Here is a 19,822-nt window from a genome sequence, read left to right on the forward strand (position 1 = left end):
CTGTTTAAACATCAGACCATCCCTTAAACTAGTCTTCTGAAAGTCCTTTTTTGTAGCCATTTCAGTAGTTGTTCATATTTAATACTTGTATATGAAATAATAGAATGATACTTAAATGATACTCTGGGCTATGAATACATTTCTCAGAAAGTCTTTTTGTTGAAATTTAACATAATCAAATTACACGGATTAAATTATTTATTGTAAAAATTCTGCCTACCACTAGGAAAAACTTAACTCTGCATTTTTCAAAGTGTAGTTATTTCCCAAATAAATAAAATATGGCAAAAAAACTATGTATATTTTGTGGGCCAACATATATGCTATGTCTTCTACAGCTGTTGTCTTCTGAGTTACTTTAGGATGTGCCATCCTGTTTTATACATAAGTATCTAAAATATGTAAATTTTTTCTCTGAATATGTGATTAGTTTCTTTCTAGTCAAGGGAGATTTCCCCCAAGATCAGATTCAATCATCTTTCTATATTTTGGAATTCTGCTTGAAATATGCTTATTTTTATTTATGAAAAATGTGCCAGAATATCTGCAAGTGCAATTTTGTAACACTTATTGTAAGCATATTTTCCAATTTAAAATCGAGTTTACAGCTAGAAATAGCAGAACAAATGAAAGAAATATCATTATGAATTTTTAATGCTGTGAATTCAATAGCATGGCTAAGAAAATGAATGACAATCCTTTGGCAATATTTTTATTTTAAGATCATAGTAGGAGTGGACAGAACATGTTTAATAAATGAAACTGATAGAAATCTAGAATATATCATTTTAAAGGCTTTTCACTCAGCACACAATAGTTCATATTTAAAAAACATTTAAAACTGAATTTGAATAAACTGCAAATATTGAGATGGTCCCATGGTCTTTCATCTTTAGATGTTTTCAATGCTGTGCCACTTATTGATTTATTATCTCTAATGTAGAAATTTCCCCTTTTTATCTGCTCTGTGAGAATAAATCAACCCTTCTAAATATTTTTCTGTTAACATTTTACACTGAAGCTTTGTCAATAAGGAATGGTGAAGAAACACTGCAGAATATAAAGCTTTGTTTTCTGCTGTTTTTGCGTTCATTTGGTATGTTCCTGCACTGTACCTGGCTTTTCCTGGCACTAGCCTCCTGTAGTGCCCACAGCTTCACCACTGCCTGCCTTCTGCTATGCATGGAGGCCACCGGCATTTAGCAACCAGCTTCTCTCTTCTGGTACCACTTTTGGCTGGTTTTGTAGAAAACTGCCCCTGGTGAGACACACCCCCATGAATTACTTTCACCACACCTTGGAAAACATTTTTCTGGCAAGTCCACCATAGCCATTTCTCTGCCATTCAGTGAGTCACAGCTGTGTACTCTCCAAGGATATTTTGTAAGGCCCATATGTGTCTTTGGGGAAGGGGGTGCTATTTCTTGGATATTCTGTCTCAGCCATGGAGTAATAATTCTTATTTTGATCTTTTTCTTCTATAGTCACTAGTGAATTTATTAGAGATTCTGGGGTATGTTAGCTTATGCAGGTAGATGTATCTCCATTCACAAATTGTTTGGTTGACTGAGACTTGGACTCAGCTGTAGACTATAGTTAATGAGACTGAATTGCCATATCATCTGTGGCATAATTCAGAGTAGGAGATATAAAGGCTTAAGTAGGTAGGGCAATTGACCTGAATTTATTACTCAATTTTCATTTGTAGTTTTGATATTTTTATTGGGACAAATCACCATAACCACTGTTTAATTTTCTTGTGCTTTAAAATTACCAAAAACTTAGTGACTGAAAATCTCATGTATCATCTTACAGTTCTGGCCATCATAAATCCAAAATAAGCCTTAGTAAGCTAAAATCAAGGTATTTGAAATGCTCAGGTCTTTTCTGTAAATTTTAGTGGAGAATTTGTTTCATCAGTTTTTCAGCTTTTAGTCGTCACCTATACTTCTTGGCTTGTGGTCTCTTTCCATCTTCAAAGCCAGTAGTGTTGAAGCTTCTCTCCTAACTGAACTCTACATCTGACAAGCACATCTTTTCTTTATGATTCTGACCCTTCTTCCTCCCTTATACAAATACCTTTGTGTTTATATTGGGAGTCTCTGGATAATTCAGGATAATCTTCCATTGTGAAGGTCCTTAATTTAATGAATGTACAATGTCTCTTTTGCCATGTAAGGTAACATATTCATAGGTTCTGACATTAAGACATGGTCATCTTAGGGAGACTGTATATAGTTTATCACAATCTCTGTCACTCTATATGAAGCTATAGATCTGACCAATTCCTTATTCTCCATACTAATCTGCAAGTGGTTTGCTTTTACCTGGCAGGTCCAACAGTGTAGTTCTAGAATGTTGTTTCAGGGCTTTGCCAATTCTTTTCCATGTCATAATATAGTCAATAGGGAGACTGATCATCTTGACAATTTAAAAAACATCTAAGTAGTCTACTAAGCTAATGACTTTATACTGATTAAACCTGATAAGGAGGAAGCCACAAGCACATTTTATGAAAAAGTAGGTGGAAAATGTACCCAACACAATTTCATAAACCTGCCTTCCCAGTGTAGGTTTTGTTATTTCAATGCTCTGGAGCATGTCAAGATAGCTTCTCCAAAGAGAAAGACAAGTTATCATACCTCTCATTATGTACTATGAGCAAAGTGCACAATACTTAGTAGTCTATTTTGGATTTTTCAAGTATTGTATACTACCTTTTAGTGTGCTGCTTTGGCTCATCTACAGAATTGTACACAAGATAGCCATTTATAAGTGGGTACGATAGCAAAAGAAGACGACTCCACAGCAAATTCACATTCAGTCTGTAGTATAAGGCATTCTAAGAATTGGGCCTTGTATTTCAACAGATTTATTAATATTTATAATGTATGAAGCATATAGGAATGCTATATGAGTCTCTGGTGAGCAGAAATAGAAAAATTGCAGAGAAAATCTCCAGGATTTTTAATAAAATCTGTGCCACGTTTAGCAGATGATACTATTCTCCTTCTGAGAAACAGACCCTGACTTGCTACTGGGTCTTGGTAGAGAATGAAAGCCCAACCACGGAACCTTAGATGATCAACATACCTTAGCTTTGAGTCATTTCTCACATTAGGCATGATCAGGAATTCATTTCAGAGAAAGTAAAGTGCAAAAATAAACTTATACTCATGTAATGCATTTGTTTTACCACACATTTCATCACCTGAAGAAGCTGGCCTAATTGAAAGATACACTGGCATATTGAAGACTCATTTTGACACCAGTTGAGAGAGATGCCTAAAAGGATAAAATGTACTTCAGGATACAATATGTTTTAAATCAAAATTCTTTATATAGTATGCTTTTCCACATAGCCAGAATCTTTGAGTCTGAAAAAAATAAATGTGGAAATGGGAGTGGCTCTATGATACGAATCATAATATACCTAAAAATCTACCCAATTGCAGAATAATTGTTTCCTGCATAGTATGTTTGAGCTCAGTTTCTTTGGAGACATTAATTCTCAAAGTGGTATGAATCTAGAAAGAAAACTCAATTAATGGTTTCGCTAAATTGAAAGAGGAGACTACCTCCTGGACTTTTGGGACTACCTATGCCATTAAACTAATGGAAAAAAAGGAGGATTAATCTACAGGATGAAGTGATTCACCTTAACTTTTAAGTGAAGAAGTATTGCTTCTACATAATGAAGTCAAAGTAGACTATATGTACATCCCAGCAGATTCTCTGGGGCACTTTCCAAGTATATCCATGCCCAATTGTAAATGTTGATAGAGAATCTCAGAAATCAGGAAAAAAAAACACAAACAAACAAACAAAAAAAACACATACTGAGGACTTCAGACTTTCTGAGAATGAAGATTTAGGTCAATACAGAAAAGAATCTTGACCAGAGGAGGTGAACTCAAGGGCAGGGAAATACTGAAATGGTAGTTTGAATGAAGCTATAGATATAAATTAAGGCCTTGAGAACAATTACAGAAATCAAGACTGGTAACTTTGGATGTTTTCTATGTTTCTCATTACGTATATGTATTTATTTGTATATATGAATCATTATTTTCTTTATTCTTTACATTTTCATTTTTTAGACTGCAGCAGAGTGTCTGCATTAGAAACCTCCACATGAAGGGCTTTTCAACAACATATGGCAAATTCTAGAGGAATGATTTTCAGGAAATTTCAGCAGTGCATCTCCACAGTGACTGCTCTGTCATTCAGTAAGCAATAGTCTTGCCATCTCCAAGATATATCTTCAGTCTTATATCTTTGAACTGCAGGCAAAGGCTCTCCTATAGCTCAATCCTATGGGAAATGCCTACAATGTCTGTTACTTCAATAATTTTTGGAGATATGCTTACTTCTTACTAACCAACTTATAATAATTTCAACTCCTGTTGTAGTTAACATTTTTTTTTACAGTAAACTGCTCAAATACTGCATGGTTACTATCTCTGGATTGGTCATATATTTATACATATAATAAATTACATTGATTCTTTAATATTAAACTGATCTTAATATCTGGTGTTAACCTCCCTTTGTTATAATGCATTTTGCATTTCTTTATTATGGTATTCAATTTTCTAAATTTATGTTACATATTTTTGCATCTATATATATTTTGGATATTGATTGGGGTTTTTAACCAATCAATGTTAGTTAACACACATGTTATGTCTACCAAATCGGCTTACAAATAAAAGAGCACTCATAAATTAAGTAAAAATGTCCAAGCATTTTTCATGTTCACATGACTTAAGTAAACCTTTAATAAGCAACCTGGCTTTAAGATTATTGACAAAATAAAAATGAAATACCCTCAGAATTGTCAGCATACATTTTTGTCTGGGTTTTCTATTTGTCTTTGCTAGATATTTTGAGATATCAGGGCTTGTCACAGAAAGTTACGGAATCATAAATCTAGCCACAACAAAACAATTTTTGTGTCAATTTTTCGATAAGTAAGACTGATTTAATATTGTTGGTTTAATGAAAACAGCTGAATATTCTGGTGAAAGAATTTCATTGGTGAAAATGTCCAGGTAGTAAACCTTAATTTTCACAGAATATAAACTGGATAACAAGAAAACACATAAATATTCTAGATAAACTCTTAAAATATGAATGTATAAGTGCTGTAGGTGAAGTTTTTGTGTAATTTAAAATATTTTTATCAAATGGTTACATCATTTCTAATTCAGAAAAGGTTACAAACATGTTCTAAAAAATGTGGAATTCTTCGCATTCATAAAATGCTAATACCTGACAGGCAGCTTAGGATTTCTTGCTTTCTTGGTTTTCACTAAATCTTACTTCCTTGGTTTTCACTAAAATTTAAGGTTACCAAGGATAAGAATTATAGTTAATATATAATTATATATGTAAAATATACCTAAAGATGTGTTATTAGTGGGACAAAGAATTATGTTATCTAATTCAGAAGTTATATTAAAGTTAATTTAAATTATAGACTTTAAAAGGTTATTTATGAAACATAGTAGTAAGGAACTAGTAAGTAGGGGAGAGAGATGTGAGGAAAGTAATGTATATGAAAATGCATTTTTGGTGAGAAAATTTATAAAAAAAGAAAATTTTGTATGATAAAAGACATTGTATGGTTAATTTTTTGACCTAGGATAAAATGACTAGTTATTTAAGAAGAAGGAAAAAATCTGGGACTGAATGGAAAGCCCAGACATGTTGTGGATAGTCTGTGTAAGTCACATGTAGTTTTTCCTGTTTCTCTGTGTACCTATCTTTATGCACATATGGAGAAAATAGAAAGTTGAAAAAGTTTAGATAACAAAATATTATTTAAAATCTGATAGACAATTGGAGAAATTTGTCTAATTAAACTTTTCATAGTTAAAGCTCTTAATCTTGATTAAGTTAAAATATGAAATATTGTAAGGAAATGTACTGGCAGTTTAGCAATTATTCTTTAATATAACTAAGCATGAAGCCAGATTTAGTGTGGAGCCAAATCTCACATACATGCTTGCATTACTACATATTATGTTTGCTGTTTTTCATGGATAGTTCTAGCACTGGAGTAATTACTGGTCATGTGCCTAAAGTGAACTTCTTGATTGCATAGGATGTGTGGTAATATTGGTGGACTTAAGGACACTGAATTGTGTATCAGGAATAAAATATTAATCATGTGACTTTTAGGCTCTAAAAGTGGCCCCCAAGGTAGACTGAGTTGGAAACATTTAGGGTTAGTTTCCTGTTTTTTTTTTTTTTTTTGCTTCTGATTTTCATTTGGTTGCTGTTTTTTTCTTCTTTGGGTTTATGGCTTGTGTATGCAAAAATATAAAACCATTGATGATTTTTATTTTCTAGTGGAAGAATTTTATTTGGTTCTGTGAATAGTTATTTTGTTTCCTGTGGATTTCTAGCAAGTCATCATTTGCTTTATTTATTTATTTATTTATTTTTTGAAACAGAATCTCACTCTGTCACCAAGGCTGGAATACAATAGCCCGATCTTGGGTGACTGCAACCTCTGTCTCCTGGGTTGAAGTGATTCGCCTGCCAGAGCTTCCTGAGTAGCTGGGGTTACAGGTGCCTGCCACAACATCCAGCTAATTTTGTATTCGTAGTACAGATGGGTTTTCACCATGTTGGCCAGGATGGTCTCAAACTCCTGACCTCAGGTGATCCACCTGCCTCAGCCTACCAAAGTACTGGGATTACAGGCATGAGCCACCAAGCCCAGCCCATTTATTCTATTCATCTAAAATTCCTAGGCTACGTTTGTTGGGCCTGCAGGAATTGATGGAGCACACCAGCCATTTGGAATTTGGCTGGTTTTGTTTGCTTCTGATTATCTAGAGAGCTATGAGAGCTTTAAGCTTACTGGCCAACAACAACAATAGCAACAACTACAAATACATAAAAGCCTTTTAAAATAAGTTCTGAACAGAAATAGTACATTATTATTTGAAAAAGTAGATGAGAACAAAAATGTTTAAATGATGTTTATTTCCTAGGCAATTCAATTCAATTAATAGCTTGAGTAAATTTCAGATATTTTCCTGTAGATAATGAAGAAAATCTGTGATATGGGTGCAAAGTTTTAATGTTCAGGAGACTGGCCTTGTCGTTTAGAAAATTATATTGATTGAAGTTTCTCTCAAACTTATTTAGTTGTGTTGACCATTATTAAAATTAAGTAACATTCACTTGAATTAAGTAGTAATAAAAATGTGAGACTTTCTAATGAATTTTGATCCCAACCATTTTATTACTTATGAGCCTTCATGTGTGTACTCAAAAACAAAAAATGTGCAAGTATTGCACTGGTTTGAAGATTTTGGTGGAAAAAGTTAGCAAATCCATTGTCAGTACTGTATCTAGAAACCAATCTTGGAAATATGCAATAATGCTCTTTTTAAATAGCTGAAAAGAAATTACTTTGTTTTTTTTTTCTTACTTTTTTATTGTTTTGTTGTATAGTATTTAAGTGAAAGGAGATAATTTATTCTTATTTCACTTATCAGGTTTTAATGATGGAGAGAAAAGTAAGTTGTCTTACTTTGATATGCTTGGCATGGGATCTATGAGATTTTTTATGCTTTTGGTCACAGTCCTGTTACTATAATGCTAGTAATTAGATGTATGCAGTGAATAACCTAACTACTTTTATACAGTAGCTCAAAGTTCTGCAGGTGCGAACTCCTAAACACCAAATAACAGTGTTTTGATTTGTAACATGTCAGAGGAAATGATAGGACTTTCAGTAGTTAAAATACCTTATTAACTTATTTTGTGCTGTTAAATTACAGGGCTTTGACTTCTGGGTCTGAAAAAGTCACTGACTCCTGCTAAATTTTGAGCATTGACATCAGTTGAAGCATCATCATTGGATCTGAGAGAAAGAAACAATCAAAATGAACTGCTTTTGTGAGACACAGGGCCATAAATTAAAACTATTCAATTCCTCTAGGACCAGGGACTGATGGGGAAGAGGTGGGTGAGTGATAATGTAAGGGTTGATTTTGAGAGTTAAGATTAGTTCAAAGTTTTTCTATAAATTAAACATTAAAATCAAAAACACACTGATGCAAGGCCAACCTCTGGGCCCAGGTGTTGGGATAACAAGGCTTTCTTGGAGCATTAATCCACTTTTTAATAAAAAAACTGGAAAAATTTCTAAAAATTTATGGAAATCTTACTTTGTGGTCAAACTGATTAAAATTAGATTTGTTTATAAGGTTATAGTGAAATTGCTTTAATACTAGCAATACATCATACAAAGGTAAGCTTTAGTTTCCTCTTTTTAACAAAGTATAATATTAACAGATAAAATTATTTGTTTACCTTTGAGTAAACTGCAGGGAGAAAATGGAGGGGGGAGAGAGATTTAGTTGGCCTCATGCTGCTTAAGTATTAGGTCTTATTGTTTGGGAAACTGTGTTTGCTCTCTATTAAAGAGTAAACATTTTTGTTTTATCATTTTGGCTAATGAATGACTATTTTATAATGACTTGTGATCCTACTTTGTGTCATCAAGTATCTTAAAACTTGACACTTTCCAACAGCAAACTTTTAAGATCTAATTTCCGTCTTTTTGTCCTTTAAATAACTTTTTTGAATATTAGTTTCTCTGAAGCCAGAGACAGACATATTAATCTTATTAGACTTGTTTGTTATGTTAGTATTAGGCAGGATGCATTGTCAAACCTGAGGTGGTGCTTAGCTTCCTTATAGATGTGTTGTTAATGTGTGTTCCAGGATTGTATGAGATTACTAAAATTTTGATATGTTTTGATATTTATGTTGTCAGTAATAATTATTATTATATTAAATTGTTGTATGCAGCAGAAAAAACACATTTTCTTGTCAACTGTGTCTTTAACTATGGCTGTCCTAAGACTTTTGTCATCCACAATTGATGGTTTGCTTTGATCTTTCTCAAAAAAAATTTGCTTATAATCAGCTACAGTCCAAGGCCTGCTTCCTTGGAAGAGTTCATGAAAATTACTCTTGAATGCAGGTTTCTGATAACTTTGGAGACTTTTCCATTTGATTAGAGAGAAAACTTTCAGGACACTAATTGAAAGGCTGATGTATTTGTGAAGGTTGCTAACCCAATATGAAGCAGAACAAGAGTTGATTGCATGGGCTAAGCTAATGGAGGACAGAAATAATTTTTTATGGCTTTTTTTATTTGAAATATTGCTGATTCTTTTTGTTTTGTTTTTCAAAATCTGGAGAATCTTTTTCTTTTAGGCTATTTATAGCCTTGGAACATACTTTAAGTGTATTGTGTATAGTTTCGTAAACATAATTTGAGTCATGTTTCTCTTTCTTTGCCCAATTTCTCCAGAATTTGTAAACTATTTGTGAAACGTCTTAATTCATGGTATTGTGTTTGTTTGCATACAGTTAACCACAAGTTTTCTTTTGTAATGAGACACATTTGAAGGAACTGGTTATTTTCTCAGGGCTCTGACCAAAATGACCTTTGAGATGTTTCAGTAAAGCCAATTAGGGAGAGTCTATATGGACAATGATTCTTGTCACATTTTTTGTGGGTAATCAAGCCAAGTATATGGGACTAAAGCTAATTTTTCAAGTAGATTGGTCCTTCTTTGATTTGTCTTTGGTGGAAGTGGTGAACTGAAGAGAGAAATATTGTATGTCAAAGAAAACTCTATATTAGATTAACCTTTGATTCCTGGGTGGCTATGTGGTCAACCATGGTATGGAGCTTCTGACAACACCCCTCCTCAACATGAAGTAGCCAGAAGGATTGACAACTGGATTCCTCATGATTGAGGAATTGATAAATAGAAAGAGGGGACTGAAACCAGCCCAAGAGTCCCATAAACAGTTGTTTTTGCATAAACATAGAAACTGATCTCTGGTGTTTCTGTAACAACCCAAAAGAGTGGAAAAAGAAAATGTGGTATATATACACCATGGAATGCTATACAGCCATAAAAAAGAATGAGTTCATATCTTTTGCAGGGACATGAATGGAGCTGGAAGTCATTATCCTCAGCAAACTAATGCAGGAACAGAAAACCAAGCACTGCATGTTCTCATTTATAACTGTGAGCTGAACGATTAAAACATATGGATACATGGTGGGGAGCAACGTACACTGGGGCCTGTTAGAGGAAGCTGGAGGAGGGAGGGAGACCATCAGGAAGAATAGCTAATGGATGCTGGGCTTAATACATAGGGAATGAGTTGATCTTTGCAGAAAACCACCATGGCACATGTTTACCTACGTTATAAACCTGCACATCCTGCACATGTACCCTGGAAGTTAAAACAAAACTTAGACAAAAAAGATAAAGGAACATTTAATATTGCTTTCAAGTTAATATATAATTGTTTTCTTTATTATATTATATTATATTATATTATATTATATTATATTATATTATATTTTGAGACTGAGGTCTCCCTCTGTCACCCCAGCTGAAGTGCAGTGGTATGATCTCGGCTCACTGCAGCCTCTGCCTCCTGAGTTCAAGTGATTCTTCTGCCTCAGCCTCCCAAGTAGCTGGGATTACAGGCACCCACCACCATGCCTGGCTAATTTTGTTGTATTTGTAGTAGAAATGTGTTTTCACCATGTTGGTCAGGTGGGTCTTGAATCCCTGACCTCAAACAATCCACCAGCCTTGGCCTCCCAAAGTGCTGGAATTACAGGCACATAATTTCTTACTATAATTATTATTATAAATTATTATTGGCTTTTAAAAATTGAAAATAAAACATCAAAAGATAAATAAGGGCCTAAAATATACAATTGTGGTATATAAGAAAAATGAAAAGTAATTAAGTAGACCTTCAATGCATATTAATTACATGCAATTTAAAGTAGTTTGTAGTTAATAATAAACATAAAATATGTAACTGAAGAGATTAACTATTTAAATGTAATCAATAATTAACGTATTTATTTTATATTGCTATACTTTTTATTATAATACAACTTTACTTAGATTATAATTGTAATGAAAGTATGCTATTACATGCAACAAATATTACTTCTCATGGCTAATAACTTATTCTATAATCGAAACATTTTTGGGTATTATTCAGATTTCCATGTCTATGCATATTTACATTGTTAAAATAAAAACAACTTCTCGGATTAATAGTTTACCTTTAGTAGTGACAGATATATTTGAGGTTGACTTTAATTTTCACTGTTGAACTCAAATTGCCTATCAGAAAATTGCTAATTTAATTCTGAATAAATAAAATATTTATTATAGTATTTTTGTGAATAATCATAAAATAAATTATTTTAGCCAAATTAAACTTAAGTCAAAATGTAAGCTTCTTCATATCAATAAATATACAGGTTTCAAAAATGGTATAGTTTGGAATACACCTCATATAGTAAAATGTTAATATTCAATTTAAGAAATATTAAATTAATTTTGTAAATAAAATGTTATTTGAACACAGTCTCACTCATATCAATTGTAGGTCTGCAGCTGATTTCACACTACAACAGCAGTTATCATATTGCTTGCAAAGCTTAAAATATTTTCTGTTTGGCTCTTTACAGAAATTTTTCTTTGGTTCTGGCCTAGAGCAATGCTTGGCCAAATAATTTACTTGGCAGCTCCCAAGTTGTTAATATTTATTTCATTTTCTTTCATTTGTTCAACCAATTCTCACTGTGCCTCTAATATCTGGGTTTCATAGTTTGTAATTGGGTAGCCCAGTGTCTGGGACTTTGGATTTACTTATATCTGTGAAAATCAGCAGGGTTATGGGCCTGACTAGGTCTCATTAAAGCTGAGTAATGGTAAGTCTACTAAATAAGCAGACACAGATAAAATCCTTGGTGTGTGATTTGTAGTTTGTCTGGGAATGCAGTTCATGAGAACTGAAGAAAATTCACTAACACAGAGGTGAAATATTTCAATAGTAATGACAATATACATAAGAAAGGCAGATTGTTTTCTTTACCATAGCTGCCTCCTCTTATCATTAGTTTTGCAGAGAATATAATAAAAAATGAAAACATTTTATGTGAATTTTTATTTGACCTTTCAAAAGAAGTATGAGAAAACTGTATTTTTTAAAGGTACGTTGATCAGAATAAGCTAAATTTTGCTTTGATCATAAACTGCTCACAATTCTCATCTGCTTATAAAAACTAATGTGTGTCATTTAAGTTAAATGTTCATTGTGGGTCAGTTTTGCTCTATACCACATTGCCTTAATCCCATATCTGTAATAGGCAGAGCAGCTCATATCTAGAATATTGTTGGTGTTGAGGAAAAAGAAACACAGAAAACAAATGAGTTCTTAAAACATCAGCTCTGAAGTGGCCAAAAAGTTATCTGACCACTCCTAGGTCCAAGAACATAGGGAAGTAAAATCATCCTGCAAGTAGAGACACTAACAAGCCCGCCATAATTTCTTTTTCAGGGACAGAAAGCAAATAATTAAATATTTTGATCAATAACTTTAAAACACTGTGTTTGGCATATAATCTTGGATTCTTAGTAGATATATGTGTGTATAGGATTCTGTAAATATGTGGGCAAAAATTTGATAGCAAATCTAATTGGGGGTAGGAGAGGGATATAAGAAACAACGAATAAATCACCTAGGTCAGAATATGGTTGCTTCTGATAAAAGGTTTTTGAAAAAAGTCAGCATATAGAATAACTTGCAAATGTTATGGTACACAAAAGAGAGAGGTTCAAAGAAAATTCTGGGCTCAAAAGTTAATATTTTAAATGTATTTCCTATATGGTGTATAGTTTGCAGTATGATATGCTATCACTGTCTTTCAACTCTAATGTCTCAAATTATTTGGACTTTTGACAATACTATATCAAATATTAAAAATGATCAGATTCTTTACATTTTATGGATGAACAAAAAATATGGCCTCAGTATATAATTTAAACTCCTCTTTTTTCCAACTTTCTCCTTGGAGAAAGTAAATTTCAGCATATTGAGGGAATCACAATTGCAATTCTGAAACAGCAAGTTTTCTAAGATATTTTTGTCATAGAGTGGGTGCCCTTGTATCTCTTAGCAGCAGGCTAAAATAAATGGCCATACAAAATATATAACCTGTCTTTCTTTTCTTGAAACTGAATCCAGGCAGATATCATTGGATCTCTTCAAAAGAAACCCAAATAGAACATTTGCTGAATGTGATCATTAGAGGGAGAGGCAAATTCTCTTGAGTTTCAAATATATATAAAAAAGATTCCATGAGTTGAACTTTAGTGAAGCTGCTAAACTCCAGGGACAATGAATATATACTACAAAGTTTCAGAGGGGAAATTTAGAGATTTTTAAAAGAAGAAAAAAAGAATCATACAATCATTGAATCTATCACTAATGACACAATGTAAAAAACTGTAAAATACAATCTATAGATACGTGAGAGGAGGAAAACAAAACTGTAACGTCAGAATCTTGCACTCATCAGAAATAACATACATCTGTTGAAAGGAGCAAAGAAAGACATTTCAATGGGTTTTATGGCAGGATGGGATGAGGATATCATCACATCTTCCCTAAAAGCAATGGTCAAGCTAGATACATTTAATATATATATATAAGCTTATAAAATATATATTTTTATATATATTTTATATAAAACATATATAAAAATATATATATCAGAGCTCTGGTAAAGATATACAAAGACATACAACAAATTTAAAAAGGTTTATACATGAAAACTACTAAACCTTTGTGCAAAATAATGTGAGACTAGGGCATTCTTATCTGAGTCTTCCTTCATTCCCTTAACTCAGCCTCAGTTATTCTACCAGAGACCAGTCATGAAAAACAAAACACCCCATCACTAAAGAGAGCCCACTGTGACCCTGGATCTCCAGATTCAGAGAGGAATATATTTTGTGAGATTGACAGTAACATAAGCGAGTTTAGAGAGAGTGAATGACAAAGGCCAGCATATCCATTAGCCAGAGCTTGTGATTATGTATGAGAAACAATAGACCAGATTTAAATTTTGACAGATTAGCCAAAAATTTAAAAGAAAGATCCAGGAAATGAATAACTGTAAGAGTTTATAATAAACACACCACACATTCCTATGGTTGGCTGGAAGGCTGCATGTTTGTGGGAGAAACTACAGTGGGCCTCATTTATCCATACATTCCTGGCTAACTGGGAATGTGCCCAACTTCAGAAAAGATACAAGATGGCCAGCTAAAGTGAGAGTGAGACATACTTGTGAAACACCTTGAATGCATTATTTCAACACACACACACACACACATGACCACCAGTAAGGGTGGTAGCCTTTAGACTCAAGATGTATAAGCACAACTTTTGCCTAATGATGACATGAAAACTAAGCTATATAAACACAGAAGCGATCCCTAGGGACTCAGACTTAAAAATTTAGATTTAAATTCCAAAAATTGTTTAGAAATATCTGTGAACAAATGTCATGAGATTGCTCAGATTTAATCCAGGCAAGGTGCTAAACAATAACAACAACAAAAAAGAGCAACAAAACAACCTTTGGAAGAAAACTTAGAATTCACTAAAAATATAGTATCTAAAATGACAATTTTTCCATGAAAAGTTAAGAGACAACAGAATATATGACACACACACCAGTAAAATGCAGCCAATAGAAAGTGTTTGATATTAAAACTAGCAGACAAAGCTTTTAAAGCAGCTATTATGAATATGTTCAAAAAATAATGAAAACCATCTTCAAAGAATTAAAAAAAAATGATCACAATGATTCAACATAAACAGAATGCCTGTAAAGAAAATAAACACTAAGAGAAACAAATAGAAATTCTGGAGTTGGAAAGTAAAAAGACTAAAATAAAAGATTTTCTAGAAGTTTTCAATAGAAGATTTGAAATGGCAGAAGAAGGCATCCATATACTTTAAGATACAGAGATAGAAATCTGAAGGACATAGAGAATATAATATATATTATCTTTTTTCAGTAAATCAATGCCTCTGTTTGGAATCCTCAGTACTAGATTTTTATATTTCTCAGACAGGTCTACCTTCACACATCTCCCCTGAAACTAAAGGGCTTTTTTCAAACAATGGTCAACCATTGCCATTGCATCTTCTCTTGTCTCCATCTCAATAAAAGCCTGACTTTTCATCCTCATCAATATGTAATTCTTTATTTTCCCATAAGGCTCAGCAAGCTTGAGAACAGCACTATCAGAATAGGCAGAATGGGGCAAATTGCTGTGATGTATCACACATCCAAGCTCTTGCCTTCGATCAAACTTCTGATCTGGCTTTCCTTCAGGTTTCTTTATTCTTTTATACTTCTGGGATAAATGAACTCTCACTGGCTTGCTTAATACTAACGCTGGTGTGGTTGTATAATAATCCACTGCAGCCTGAGCATCCTCTGTGGTTGCCCTTTCAATAAATGCCTCATTAATTTTATTTAGAATCAGATGATTTGAAATGACTCCAAATGGTTCTACCAGCTGTAAAAGCTGGTATCTCAAGTTTTTCCCTCACTGAAAATCCATGATGTGAACAACTCTGCTCGTTTCCACTCTGCCATTTTGTATGTGTCTAGTTCTTTGCAGGTTTCCATTTCCAGCACCCAGATTTCCTCTTGGTCCAATTGCTGGTCCTCCAAGATGAAACGAGGGAGGTGGAGATCCCAGAATTCCTGGTGCTGGGTTTGTAGACTGCTGAGACATGAATGGATCACCCACTGTGTGTTCTGTATCATTGTCAGGATCCCATTCTGGGTAGATTTCAAGAAGAAGCTGGCATCGACGACTGTGGCTTGCTCTATTGATATGTTGACTCAACTCCTCATTAGAATGAACTGGCAAATCACATATAGAGCACAGATGGGTATAACCTTTCAGTAAGAGTCCATGAAAGTCTTCAATATTGCTACTTGGAGGAGCGCCCCTCTTTTTCTCAAAGAGAGATCTCTCTTGTAAAGGGTCAGGACCATGACCAAGTCCCATTCTTTCATACTCACTGTCAAATTTATGATAGTTACGCGAGGTCTCACCAAAAAAAGTATCATCCCTACACCTTTTTTCCATCTCGTAATCTGTCATCTTCATAATCCATTCTGTCATAATAGCCAGATTCTCGAGAATGACTTCCATGATCATAATCAAGCACCAGGTTGAGACTAGGACCATGATCATCAAAACTATCTCTTCTAAAGTGCCTTTTTTTCTTCCGAATCATCCCTAGGTACTCTGTATGGTGGCTCCCATGCAGCAGATCTGTCATCTCTACCATTACTCAAAGTAGGGCCTTCTTCAGTTCTCCTCCTTTTAAGCTGTAGAAGGATTTGGGGCAAATTCTCGGGAGTCATCTTGTCCTCTGGATAACGACTCAGTTCATCTAAGTCTCTAGCAGACAGACCAAAGCTGGCCAAAATGTTACTGTCCTGGTCTGCATCTCCACAGCGTTGAGAAGATAAAGGGAGTGGACCTCTACTTCCAATGTTAAATATAGACTGTAAATTATAGGAAGAAGTACTAGCAGAAGACCGTGCACTATGAGCTCCTTTTTGATTCAATGAAGAATTCGTTCCAAGATTCATTCAACTAGCAAGGCGTGCAGTACCCTGGTTCATCCTTCCTAAGAGATGCTGGCATACTTAAAGACTGGGTAACAGCAGCAGGAAGGCCTATGCCTGCCGCAGACAGGTCACACCCATGACCCTGTTAGTCCCTACTGAGAGATGACTGCTGGAATGACTTGGACATTGCAGAACTAGCTCTTGTCTATTTTATAGATTAAAAAAAAAAATTTAAAGACTGCCAAAAAGAAAATTCAAACTAGAAAGCCAGGTAAACTTTGCTTCAAAAAATGTTAACGCCAAGAAAAATGATCAGTAAGGACTGCAGAATCTTCTTCAAGCTGAGAACCAGCAGACAACTCTCTCTCCCAGCGAGCAGATCGCGGAAGCTCCCACAATCCCCCGCAGCAACGGCGCTGGTGAGAGGTGGCAGCAGCGGCTGCAGCCCAAGAACACTCCAGACAGCAAAGAATCTCCAAGTGACAAGAAATCCAAGATGGTTCCCAGAAGACTGAAAGTTCAACCGAAGATAAAGAACAAGAAGAGAAGTCCGGTGAAGATGGTGAGAAAGACACAAAGGATGACCAGACAGAGCAGGAACCGAATATGCTTCTTGAATCTGAAGATGAGTTACTTGTAGATGAAGAAGCAGCAGCAGCAGCACTGCTAGAAAGTGGCAGTTCAGTGGGAGACGAGACTGATCTTGCTAATTTAGGTGATGTGGCTTCCGATGGAGAAAAGGAACCTTTAGTTACTGTGAAAAACGTTGCAAGTGCTTCAGCAGCAGCAAAGAAAAAGCTTAAAAAGCGTCGTTTCCCAGGGAGTATGGAAGGTTTTGTCACTCTAGATGAGGTTGGTGATGAGAAAGATTTGGAACTTCAGGAACTTCGTAAATCGGGCGTGGCATTTAAATCTGGTAACAGAAATGATGATGGTTTGGTTGAAATTAAAGTGGACAAGATCGAGGAACTTAATCAAGAAAACGAAGCAGCATTGGAAAATGGAATTAAAAATGGGGAAAACACAGAACCAGGTGCTGAATCTGCTGAGAATGCTGATGATCCCAACCAAGATACAACTGAAAACGCAGATGGTCAAAGTGAAGAGAACAAGGAGGACTATACAACCCCAGATGAGTATAGAATTGGACCATATCAGCCCAATGTTCCTGTTGGTATAGACTATGTGATACCTAAAACAGGGTTTTACTGTAAGCTGTGATCACTCTTACACAAATGAAGAAGTTGCAAAGAATACTCATTGTATCAGCCTTCCTCATTATCAGAAATTAAAGAAATTTCTGAATAAATTGACAGACAAACGCAGACAGAAGGAAACTTAAGATGTGCAAGAAGATTTAATGATTTCAAAGAAAATAATGGTTCTTTGTTTTTAATGTTAACCTTTCTTAAATACAATACTGATAGTTAGAAGAAAACTATTGTACTCTTTTGTTTTAGTGGAGAAATAATAGATGTCTGTTCATGTGTTAAGTGTTATAGCAAAAAAAAAAATACACATATGGTTAAGTTAATGAATAGTTTTTGTTTTATCAGAATGGCAACAGACATAAGTAATTTGTAGAGACTGACTTCCTAAGCTACTTAAGACAACTTGCACCACTAAGAAAAAAATGTACAACCATTTGGAAAAATGAAATGTAGTAGTTCCAAGTTTCAAAGAAATGTCAACATTTTATTCCATTCAATAAATAACAAAACCAATAGTATTTTCATTACTTTCAACTGAAACATTCCATGTTTTAATCTGAGCCTTGCAGACTTTCCTTTGGAGTTTGAACCTGTTTTGGTTGCATTTCATTTTTGGGGAACTTCATTAATGTGAGATTGGCAATGCAAATGCAGGTGCAGTTTTCTGTTAATGTTAATTCTGTTGTTTAGGTAATAAGAAATATTAAGTAATTGGCTTTAGAATTTGTAATCTTTCCCCCGAGTTCCTGCTAGATTTCGTATTCTAGTAGTCAATGTATTTTCAGTGAAATGTAAAAATATTCCCGTTCTCTTTGACCAGTATTAATTTTTGAGATCTTATTGCTTGTCACTTGAACACTGTAATTGTCACACATCTCTGGTATAAGCAACATTTGATTTTTGAAGTGTGTAGACCATCTCTTCATATTTTCAAGATGTAATTTTACATTTCTGCATTTTAAAAACAGTTTGGCCATAATCCTAGATGCATGCTTCTAATTCATGTACCTGCACATGTGACCTTTGTGAACAGAAATTTGCATGTATAATTTGTGTTTGCTTGTAACTTTCTGGTTATATACTGCTTACATCTGTGGATTCAAGTTACTGAAGTGAATACCAGTAAAAAGAAAACCTTAGGCCATCTTCATTGGTTATACATGTTTGGAATGTTAACCAAAAAAAAAGAAGAAGATAATATACATTAAGAAAAATTAACAGTATTTCAGAAACCTGTGAGACAAAGAATCCAATTTTTAAAAGGGGCAAAGGATGGCCGGGAGCGGTGGCTCATGCCTGTAATCCCAGCACTTTGGGAGGCCCAGGCGGGCGGATCACAAGGTCAGGAGATCGAGGCCATCCTGGCTAACATGGTGAAACCCCGTCTCTACTAAAAATACAAAAAATTAGCTGGGTGCGGTGGAGGATGCCTGTAGTCCCATCTACTTGGGAGGCTGAGGCAGGAGAATGGCGTGAACTGGGGAGGCGGAGCTTGCAGTGAGCCGAGATCATGCCACTGCACTCCCGCCTGGATGAAAGAGCGAGACTCCGTCTCAAAAAAAATGAATGAATGAATAAATAAATAAATAAATAAATAAAAAGGCAAAGGACATAAACAGTTCACTGGAGAAGATATCTCCGTTTTAATAAGTACACGAGAAGATGCTCAAAATCATTAATCATTAAGAAAATGCAAATTCGAACTATAATGAGCTAGCATTATATACCCATGAGAATGAGACATAAGATATCTGTTCTCATATGTTTAATACAAAAGACAAATTATAATAAGTGTGAATAATGTGGAGAAACTACAACCTTCACTCTGCTTTTGGGAATATTCAGTGATTCAATCATCTTAAAAAGAGTTTCACATTGGTCCAAAAAAAAAAAACATAAAAATACCATATAACCCTTAGTAAATGCCCCTTTATTCCATTTTTGGTATTTCCACAAGAGAAATAAAAATATATGTCCATAGAACATTCTTGCATGTCAGTGTTTGTATTAGTCAGGGTTCTCTAGAGGGACAGAACTAATAAGATGTATATGTATATAAAAGGGAGTTTATTAA

At 34.4% G+C, this 19,822-nt stretch overlaps 2 pseudogenes; one reads left to right on the forward strand and one right to left on the reverse strand.

The window, feature by feature from the left end:
* Positions 1 to 14,318: 14,318 nt before the first annotated feature.
* LOC100982565 (matrin-3-like) lies at positions 14,319 to 16,857 on the reverse strand (annotated as a pseudogene).
* Positions 16,857 to 18,358, forward strand: LOC100982233 (matrin-3-like; annotated as a pseudogene).
* The last annotated feature ends 1,464 nt before the right edge of the window (positions 18,359 to 19,822 follow it).

Source organism: Pan paniscus, chromosome 1 (genome assembly GCF_029289425.2).
Source record: "Pan paniscus chromosome 1, NHGRI_mPanPan1-v2.0_pri, whole genome shotgun sequence".
NCBI classification, from domain to species: Eukaryota; Metazoa; Chordata; class Mammalia; order Primates; family Hominidae; genus Pan; species Pan paniscus.